This window comes from Vicugna pacos, chromosome 4 (assembly GCF_048564905.1).
Source record: "Vicugna pacos chromosome 4, VicPac4, whole genome shotgun sequence".
In the NCBI taxonomy this organism is placed as follows: Eukaryota; Metazoa; Chordata; class Mammalia; order Artiodactyla; family Camelidae; genus Vicugna; species Vicugna pacos.
In genome coordinates this window covers 37,900,306-37,910,945 of record NC_132990.1, presented here as the reverse complement: position 1 = coordinate 37,910,945, position 10,640 = coordinate 37,900,306, and the positions used below count along the sequence as shown (strand labels likewise).

Sequence of the window (10,640 nt, the reverse complement as noted above, 5' to 3'; positions counted from 1 at the left end):
GAGGGGGTGGGGGAGGGGGAAGGCCAAGCTGGGGGTAGAATTTTAAACATTCAACACTGGTGTACATATGTCTGACTGGGTGAGTTGACCTGTGGCCTCCCACAGTGATTCTGGGCCCTTTATGCTTGCCGTCTCTGATTTGTTTTCTTACCTTTTAATGTAATGATGAGTGTGCTTCAGTTTCTTTAGCAAAACCACTCTCTTGAGTCACGTTACCTTTTGAGATAAAAACAAAAACAAAAAAAAACCCAAAAAAAACCGCCATAGCACAGCAGTCTTTATGCAAGCAAGAGCACATCTACTCCAGCATGATCTGTCATCTAAAGACTTGAAAACACAAAAGTTAACTTCTAGTCAATGGGTAAGCAGTCTGAATTTATACTAATCAAGACAAACCTTCGAGAGGTTACACTAAGTACAGAACTTTCGAACCTTGCTTTGTATGAATTGTACTTTTTGAACATAAGCTGCACTTTTATTTTCTAACGCAGAGGATGACTAAGTTAAATACATGCTTTAAGGATAGAAGCAGACATTCTGTTTGGAACCACGGTATAATCTGCTTATTTTACAGTATACACGTTTCCCTATGAAATGGCAGAGATGTGAGGGCAGGATATACACAACAGATGCTGAAGGAGTAGGAGGGTAGTTTTTGTTTTTGTTTTGTTTTAATTTAAGGAGAACAAATAATTTTAACTCTATTAACTTTTCCAAATTTTCCAATCCTTTCAATTAACCTCATCGTATTGTACCATAATGCCACGAATGGAGAGGGCTTTGACTCTGTTGGGTTTTATTTGAATGGGTGTGTAACAGTAACTAGCTCTGGAAATGTCTATTTTTGGGGGAAAAAGGTTTGCTAGTTACCTTCCCGTGTTCCTACAAAACTCCCACTAACAGGTGCAAGAGTTACGTAACAGGAAAAGGGAGCTGAAATGTGAAAAGAAAAATAGCATACCCCTATGAGTAGAGAGTGCTAAGGGAAAATACCATGATGATTTCAAGAGGAGACTCTGCAGAATTGTCCCTTTTGGAGAAGGAAGGAACATGGAATGTGTAGGAATGAGAACACATCACTGTATTTTTTACGTCAGTAGCCTCATTACTCTAGAGCTCATATCCAGGTGTCTAAAATGGCCTGAACCACTACACCCATAATACGCCATTTACCTGAAAACTTAATGTTGGCCTTTACGTGGCCAGAAAACTGAACTGAGTTTTCATTATGAAGAAGAAACCTCAAATTAAGGAGTCAGCAGTGATCGTGGGGGAAATGTTTACATATTTTTATTTTTTTCATCAGAAACAACGTTTTCTGATGATTTTATCTGATATTTAAAACGGAGCTATGGTGCACTCTAGTTTATACATGTGCTATCGAAGCTGTGTCGTGTAAACGTGGGGTGCCCACCCACGAGTGAACTCGGAATCTCACCTGACACATGCTCTTTTCCAGGTCAGAACCTGTGTGGTCTCCTACGGCAGGCGTGGGTCACAGCTGACTCCAACTTCCAGTACAATAGCCATCACTAGCACGGTGTTTTTCTTTTTTGTTCGTTTAACCAACGTAGTTGTATTAGTAGTTCTATAAAGAGAACTTTTAACATTAGGGACTGGGAGCAGTCCACAGGATAAAAAGGAAAATGTTTTCTCACGGGAAAACATGTCAGGAAAAATAAAGAACACTTTCTACCTCTGTTTCAGATTTTTGAAACGCTTATTTTAAACCAAATTTTAATTTCTGTGTCCAAAATAATTTTAAGGACATCTGTTCTTCCATACGAAATAGGTTAGGCTGCCTATTTCTTACTGAACTCATGGAACGGTTCTGCTTGTGATCCCCTGCACGCTGCCTTTCAGTGAGTGAGGAGTTTGGGGGTTGCCTAGCAACCGACTAACTTGTACAAACTCATTTTTCCCTCACAGAACGAAATGAAGGAAAACCAAGCAAAGTCAGTGAAAGACAATCTTCGTAGTTTCAGGAGTAAATCTATATGTGGCTTCTGTCCAGCACTTAGATGGATGTAAATGCAGCAACTTGTTTAAAAAAAATGCACAATTTACTTCCCCCCAAAAGTTGCTACTTGCCTTTTCAAGTTGTTGAAGAACACACATTTGATATTCTCTTATATGTTATAGTAACGTAACGTATAAACTCAAGGCTTTTTATTCTTTGTGATAAATCCTGTTTTAAAATGTCACAAAACAGGAACCAGCATTCTAATTAGATTTACTATATCAAGGTATGGTTCAAATAGGACTACTAGAGTTCATTGAACACTAAAACTATGAGACAATTACTTTTTATATTAAAAAGACCATGGATTTAACTTTAAAAAATCCAAATGCAGGATAGTAATTTTTGTTTACTTTTTTAACCAAACTGAATTTTTTGGAAGACTATTGCAGGTGTTTAAAAAAGAAAGGAAAACTGTTTTCTCTAATACTGTAAGTAGCTGTCATATTCTGGAAAATTTAATAGTTTTAGAGTTAAGATAACTCCTCTCCTTGGTTAGGGAAGAAGAAAGCCCTTCACCACTGTGGAACGATGCCCTGGCTTTTAAGGTCTAGCTCTATATCATGCTTCTTTTGAGAATTAGGTTTGGTAGTTATAATTACAGAAACTGATTAGCTGTCAGTTTGCAGGTAGATTTAGCACAGTACTCATCACTCTGAGTAGATCAAGATATTCTTTCACAACAGATGAATGATCTGTAACACTGTAAGATACTGATCTTTACAACTGTTTAATCAGTTTTATTTTTGTACAGTATTAGTGACCTAAGTTATTTTGCTGTCCCGTTTTTGTAAATCAAATGAAATTATAAAAGAGGATTCTGACAGTAGGTATTTTGTACATATGTATATATGTTGTCCAAATAAAAATAATAAATGATAAAGATTGACTTGTTCCAGCCATCATGTGTTGTAAAAGGGGCATATTTTTGTCCTAACGAGGGTTACTTCTTTAACCTGTGGATTTTACGATGAAGGCAAAGCTGACTTACCCTCTGCCTTTCAACCTGTGAGACACTTGTGTAGACCTTGTGTGTCTTTACTGTTCACAGACCTCTGAGGAAGTAGACGGAACAAAGGCCATGTGAAACCTCTGTATTTTGCTGGAGGGGAATATTTATATTTTCAGGTAAATCACTTAAAGAGGTTTATAAAGCTGATAACTATGCTGGGGTGTGCTGGGAACTAGTCAGAGAATTTTAGAGACTGGTTATTCTCTTGAGATACAGTATTGGGAAGGACACACAAGTTGAAATCTCAAAGACAAAACACTAGAACCATTAGGCCAAGTGAAGATGAACTCCAAAGTGTGTGTGTGTGTGTGTGTAATTTAGTCTAGATAATCTAAAACCTATAATTCTAGTATAATCTAGTGTAGATACATAGTAGCTAGCTATTTATTACACTTTTATTGTATGCTGGTCACAGTGCTAAGTGTTCAGGTCTTTTTTTTCTCATTTGATCTTCACAGCAGCTCTGTACAGCTCCTTACAGAAGATACACCACATATTTCAGGTGAGGAAATAACTAACTTGCTAAAAGACAAGTCCTAGTAAGTGGTATAGACCATATTTAAATCTGGATCTGCTGAATCCAACCCTCCATCTTTCTATGCCTGCATCAGGGTCTTTAACTTGACCCATTTTATTGAGCAACTGTTAGTGCCACAAATTGTTGTCACTGAGGAGGACTCTGGCTGTGTGTTCTTTGATTTTGTAACTTATAATCTTCTGTTTATAATGAGGGGCTTTCTGTAGCTTGTTTTAATTTAGAACATTTTGGTAGCAATAGAAATTTTGGATACATTTTTGTATGGTACACGTATGATATATATAGAATTATTACTTTGTTTTTATTTTTAAGAGGTAAAGCATTATGTTACAGGAGAAGGTAGGGTGGGTTTCCAGAATTTGATTTTTTATATTAAAAAATGTTAAGAAGAAAAGTGAAAAAAAACCAGACAAGCTTTCTCTGCATTCAAGGAGTTTATATGTTGGTGGATGGAAACACGAAAACAGGTAAATAAGTTACCTTATAATTTTGCATATTGATAAGCATGATGAAAACAGAGTCAGGTGACTTGGGTGTTGGGGAAAGGCTACTTTAGATTGAGTCTCCCTGGGGGGCACTAAAACATTTGAACTGGGACCTTGGTGTCACCGAGGAGCCAGGCCTGTAGATGTAGAGGGAGCGAGGGGAGCCAGTGCGAGGAGTTGAGCAGGGAGGCAATCGGGATTTTGGAGGAACTCGAAGGAAGGTGGAGTGGCTGGAGGATAAACAGGGAAGACAAGGGGGAGATGGGAAGTCAGGGTGGTTGGCACAGGCCAGGTCCCTGGGGTCTCTCGTATTGCAGGTGGTAATGTTTGATTTGGGGTCTAAAGACACGGAATCTTAGGAAAGATTATAAGCAGAAAAAGGCTATCATCAGATATATATTTCAGGAAGCTCCTTCTGGATGCTGGGTGGAAAATGGGTGTTAGAGGGGCAAGAGCAGGAGCAGGGAGACTGGCATTTGTCCAGGCAAGAGATGACAAATCTTCATTTGGAGCAGGCTGTTAGCAGTACTGGTAGAAAGAAATGAATGATTACAAAAAAATACCTTGGACTTGGAACTGTCTGGATGTCAACAACACAAAGATCGTGTCATGACTTCAGATTATTGTGGCCTGAGCAACAGGTTAATGTACTTTGATGAGATAGAGGAAAGGAGAGGGCTGGTATGAAGGAGAATCGTGGACTCACCTGTGGACATGTTGGGGTTGAAGTGCCTGTCATACCACATGGAGTCAAGAGAACGATTGTATACATCAGCTTACAGTTCAAATAAGCAGTCTGGACTGGATATTTGGAAGTCACAGTTATGTGTGATGGTAACTGAAGCTACAGATTTGGATGAGATCACCTGTGGCAGAAAAAAGAGGGAGGGTCCAAGCCTAGAGCAGAAGAGGAGGAGGAAAAGGGTGGGGTGGGCAGGGGAAGACCAAAAGGTAGCTCAAGAAATACTTAGAAAACCACAGGGTCATAGAATAAGGGGCAGAGGAGGAGGCAGAGTAATCAGTTGTGTCGAATGTCACCGGGGGTAAGACTAAAGCTGAAATGTGTCCACTGTGTTTAGGTATCTGAAGTTATTAGTGACTCACTAGAGCTACATTAGAATGATGGAAACAGACATCTGGTTGGGGAGGGGGAAGAAAAATCAGGAGGTAGAAAATCATAGGTAGGAAGTATGGGCATTTCTTGCACAGTTTGCAGAAAATAAAAACAAAAACAGCTTTGAACAAAACAGCATCAGATAGGAAAAAGAAAGGAGACACAAGAAAAACAAATTAAGAAGGAAAATAGAGTCCACATGTCACCTAAACCTCCTTATTTCAAGTTAGATTTTTCAGTTTGGATCAAAAACAAAATTTGTGTGTGTGTGCGTGCATGTATTTCACTAGAGGCTCACCTAAAATGAAATGACAAGGATTAAACAAAGTGACTGGTAAAGATAACAAGGCATGGGTCAACAAAGCATAATTCAGGAATAGTCATATTGAAATCAGAAAAGAACAGAATTTGATGGAAAAAACTGGGTGAAAGAGGGGATTACTTTTATAGGCACATTTTCTGTTGAAGGTGTAACTGGCTAGTAACATTCCATCAAAATACATAAAGCAAAAATGCAAAAAAAAAACCAGGATAATTTCATGAAAACTACAGTCTTACCTGAAAAAGAGAGGATTTTGGTAATATGCATATTCTTTTCAGATATCTGTGGAACGTGTACAAAAATATAAGATACAATAAAACTATAGGTAACACATTATAGACTACATTTCTGACCACAAGGCAATAAAGTGAATAATTCATAACAAAAGGATAATTTTTTAAATACTAGAAATTAAAATACTGTCTTAAATAATTCTTAGAACAAGGAGAATACAAATTATAAGTTTTATTTTTTTTAATTTATAAGTTTGCGACAATAAAAATATAGAAACATTATATATCCAAAATATACCCCAGAGTTTTACTTAGAAGAAAAACTCAGAGCCTTGTATGTTTTTAATATCCATGAACAAATGAAGATAAACTAATTAATTCAAGAAGCCAGAAAACAAACAAAATGTGGGAAAAGCATGAGGAGAGAATAAAATTATAGTGAGATTGACATATAAACCCAAAAGGGGGATCTTTGAAAGGACCAATAAAATTTACTTTCAACAAAGCCAAACAAGAAAAATAGAAAATACATATTATGAATGAAGAGAGATTATAGATATAATGTGATAATTTTGGATATTTTGATTAAATGGCTTTCCTAGGAAAAGAACAGTTTTGATGAGTAGTACAGTATAGACTAAAAACTATAAAAGAAGTTGACCAATGTCAGAGAATTTCAGCACCCATTAATCCTATAGGCAAAAATCTTTCAAACCTTTAAGGAACCAACATCTTTTTTAGAATTTAAACTGTTAGAACATAAAGCATAGAAAGTGATGGGAAGCATCTCAATTCGTTGTAGGAAGCTAGTTTAACTGACTTACAAGAACAGTCAAAAGTATTTTGTAAAAGAAAAGTAATGTGGGAGAATTTGTCCTACCAGGAATTACAGCCTATTGTGAAGATATAAGAATTTAATATATTTTATGAGTGGCATTCCAAATCAGTAGGAAATCATTGTGTTCAGCCAATTGACTATCTGAAAAAAAATTAAGGTACATCATGCTGTATACCAAAGTAAATCCAGTATCAATTAAAGATTTAAATAAAGTGATTAAAGCACTTGAAGAAAATATAGGTGAAGATTCATACATCATGACTTGCGGAAGAACTCAAATATACAAATGTAAAGGTAGAAACCAGTAACAGAAAGATGAATAGATTTAACTGTTTAATAATGTGAAACTATTATAAATGAAAAATTAGACTAAACAAAATTAAAAGGTACAGATATGGAAAAAATGCACTTCAAAAGGGTCAGTATCTAATATAAAACTTCTTACAGGTCAGTATGAAAAACATTTAGAAAAATCTGAAAAAATGATATGAATTGACATTATAAAATGACTAAAAACTGTCAAGAAACATTAAAAATGTTAACCATGCTTTTAGTCAGAAACAATATAAAATAATGACGTACAGTTATATTTACCTATGCAATTAGTAAAAAAATCACAAAAAATAAAGCACCCATTTTGTCAAGAACTGTGGGAAACGGACATATTGTTAGTGGGAATCCAGTTTGGCACATTTTTTTAGGAGACAATTGGGCCATAAGAATTAAAAAAACTACGAAAATGTTCTTAAAACTTGAAGAAGAGCTGTCTGGAAGGGAGGTAAATATGAGACATCCAAGCTTATATTGTCTGTCTTCCTCTTCACCCCAGGTAATCAGGTTCCCATCATCTCTTACCTGTACTCCTTAAATAGCCTCCTAACTAGTCCAGTTTCCTCCATAGTTCCCTCTTATTATATCATCTTCCACTTTGCAGTGTCATCCCAGATATAGCTTATGTCCTTCCTTTTGTAAGGACCTCCCATGCCTCATTGCCTGTAGGATTAAAGTCAATCTTCTAAATATGGTTTGCAAGGTTCTCCATGTTCTGATCCTTGCTAGCTTTGCTAGGCACACCTTTCCCCGCTACTATTTTGTCGTCCATTTATAATACTCTCTGCTTGTAATATTTACAGATATGTTCCTTCTGTTCATACTACTTTTTAAATTTAAAATTCAGTCCTCTCCTCCCCTCCCCCTATCGGTCTAGTTCTCTACAGTGAAAGCTGTACCTTCCCCCAGGAAGCTTTCTATGACTTTCAGGGTTGAGTTAGGTACGCCTCCATTTGCCCCCATTAAACACTGTTATCTGCTTACTCCGCATTTTATGTTTGTGAGATTCATTCATGTCATTATAAGCAGTTGTAGTTTGCTCACTCTCATTCCTGTATTCAGTTATAAGAATGTTCTACAATTGTTAAATAATTTCTCCAGATTTTGATTACTACGAGTAGGGCTTCTATTTGTATTCTTGTGCATGTGTTTTGGTGAACATACGTACTCACTGCTGTTGGGTATATATCCAGGACTGGAAGTGCTCAGGCATAGGAGGAGGTAGGCATATATACTAAAAACGGCCCCCAAGAATCTGTGCCCTAATGATGGATGGGCTTTGTGACAGAAATATAGCCAGGTGGGCCTAATATAACTACACCAACCACTTTAAAAGCAAGTTTTCTCCAGCTTGGAGTAGAAGAGAAAGTCAGTTTTGAAGCACAAGGGATACTTGCTGCATCGTTGTGGGCTTGATGATACAGGGGTCCACAAACAAGGACTGGAAAGTGGTCTCTAGTAGAGGGTGGCCCTCAGCTGACAGCCACCAAGGAAACAGGGCCTCAGTCCTACAACCTACTGGATTTTGCCAACAATGAGCTAGGATATGGACTTCTCCCTGAAACTTCTAGATGAGGACTCAGTCCTCCCAGTACCTTGATTTAAACCTTGTGATACCGTGAGCAGCTGCCTTGACTTCTGATCTTCAGAACTGAGTTAATAATGGTTTTGTTTTACACTTGTGATCATTTGTTATACAGCAAGAGAATACCAATACATAGAGTTTGCATGTATTCATTTTAGTAGATGCTGTCAACAGTTTTTCAAAGTACCAATTTCTGTTTTCACCAGCCGTGTATAAGCGTTTCAGTTGCTTCTATCAAATCAATACATGTTTCTTTCAACATAATCATGGAATATAAAGCATCCAGTAAAAACTTGCCTTATTAAATGTCTAAGAATTAATCAATAGTGAAATAAAATTAAAAGTGAAATGTAGCATTCAGTGTCTCATGTAAAACAAGGAAAATTCTATAACATCTTTTCTTAAAAACTATAAAAATCTTTTTATCCTTGACCAAGCAGTTGCATCTCCAAGGAATTTTCATGAATGTCTTCAAAGATTTAGTTTCAAAAATGTGCATGGTAGTATTGTTTACTATAGTGAAAATATGAAAACAATTTCAATATTTAGTTCTAGTGGACCCTTTAAATAACAATGGAATATTATGCATTCATTATAAATGATATAGAACAGCTTTTCACCAAGGATATTCTGTAGAACATTAATTCTCCAAACGTTACATTATAGAAGGCTCCCATGATTAAGTAAGTTTGGAATATTAAAATGCTTTTAATCTAGTGGGCATTGTTAACACCTGAGGCACGACGCTGCATGCAGACTTGCCCTACCCTATTTGATTATGTTGTTTGCTTTGTTTGAGGGGACGTTTTGCAAATTAGTCTTTGGGAAATGACACAGACACATGTTCACAATGTATCTGGCACAAAAAGTGATATGAACAGTATAGTCCCTCTGTAAAACATGCAGGAAAAAGGCTAGAAGAATTTGAAGGGTATTACACAAAAGTATTAAATGTGATTATCTTGATGGAGAATTTTTATATTCCTTATCTGTATTTTTTAAAAGTTTTCTATAAAGTGAATATAGATTACAATTGTAAAAAGAGGAAAAAAGGAAATGCCAGAAATCAATCTAAATACCATCTCTTGGAACAGCAACATTAGACCTCTAGCTCTTGTATTGGAGTTAACTTGCTGTATGGCCTGGCCTTAATCAAATTAGATTTGTTAAAGTTCGGCTTCTCCATTGCCTCGCAGGCCACGTGAGGCCAACCTGGGGCGAGGAGCAGGGGCGCGGGGTGGGGGAGGGGCGGCGCGTGGTCACGAGCTCCAGCTGGTTTGAGTTGATTTGGGGCAGCCTCCGGGGCTGCCGTGGGGGCGGAGCAGCGAGTTCTCGCGTTGTTTCATCTGCGCTCTAATTAAGTCCACGTGTGTTCGCGCTGGCGTTTGAAGCACTTGCTTCTTCAGTCTCGGCTCTTCCAAGCGCGGGGCCTGATCCTCCGGTCTTCTCTATCAACTCGGTTCTTCCCAGGTCAGGATACCACATTGAAGGTTTTGTGAAAAGATGAACCTAGTTCAAATCCTAGCTGGGAACCCAGTCGAGGCAAGTCACTTAATTTTTTGTCTCACTTTCCTTAAATATGAAGTGTGCTTATACGTAGTGCCGCATAGAATTGTTGTGAGAATTTAAGCACAGTACTAGGTTTTCAAGAAATATTTGTTCTTTCCGTCTCTCACTTCCACTTAGGCCGTCAGTTAATACTAGGAGTTACCAGTCTGATTTCCTTCATGGGTCGGTTGTTTTCTTTTTTTAAAATTTATTTTATTTATTTATTTTTCCTTCACGGAGGCATTGGGGTTGAACCCAGAACCTCATGCATGCCAAACACGTGCTCTACCACTGAGCTATACCCGCCTCAAGCCCCCCAACCCCTCTTCCCCCTGTCCCACTGTCCCCTAAATCCCCTGCCCCCTACCCTGCTGCCCCCAACCCCTCCCCGCCGCCCCCAACCCCCCTGCGTCTCCACCCCCAGGCCCCTGCTCTCTGCCCCGCAACCCCCTGCCCACCTCCTCCCTCCAACCTCTCCCCGCCCTGCAGCCCCCAACCCCCCTGCCCTCCCCACTCCTCCCACTCATCCCCAGCCTCCCAACCCCCTCGCCCAACCTCGCAAACCTCCCCACCCCTGCTCCTCTCCCCCTCTCCCCCTCCATCCAGTTTTTTAAC

The 10,640-nt window shown here is 38.3% G+C and overlaps 1 long non-coding RNA gene across 1 annotated transcript; it reads left to right on the top strand.

The window, feature by feature from the left end:
* The first annotated feature begins 20 nt into the window (after positions 1-20).
* On the top strand, positions 21-2,909 carry LOC140696053 (uncharacterized). Its single transcript, XR_012072011.1, has 2 exons — positions 21-361; positions 1,460-2,909. It is a non-coding gene; the product is annotated as an uncharacterized lncRNA (long non-coding RNA).
* The last annotated feature ends 7,731 nt before the right edge of the window (positions 2,910-10,640 follow it).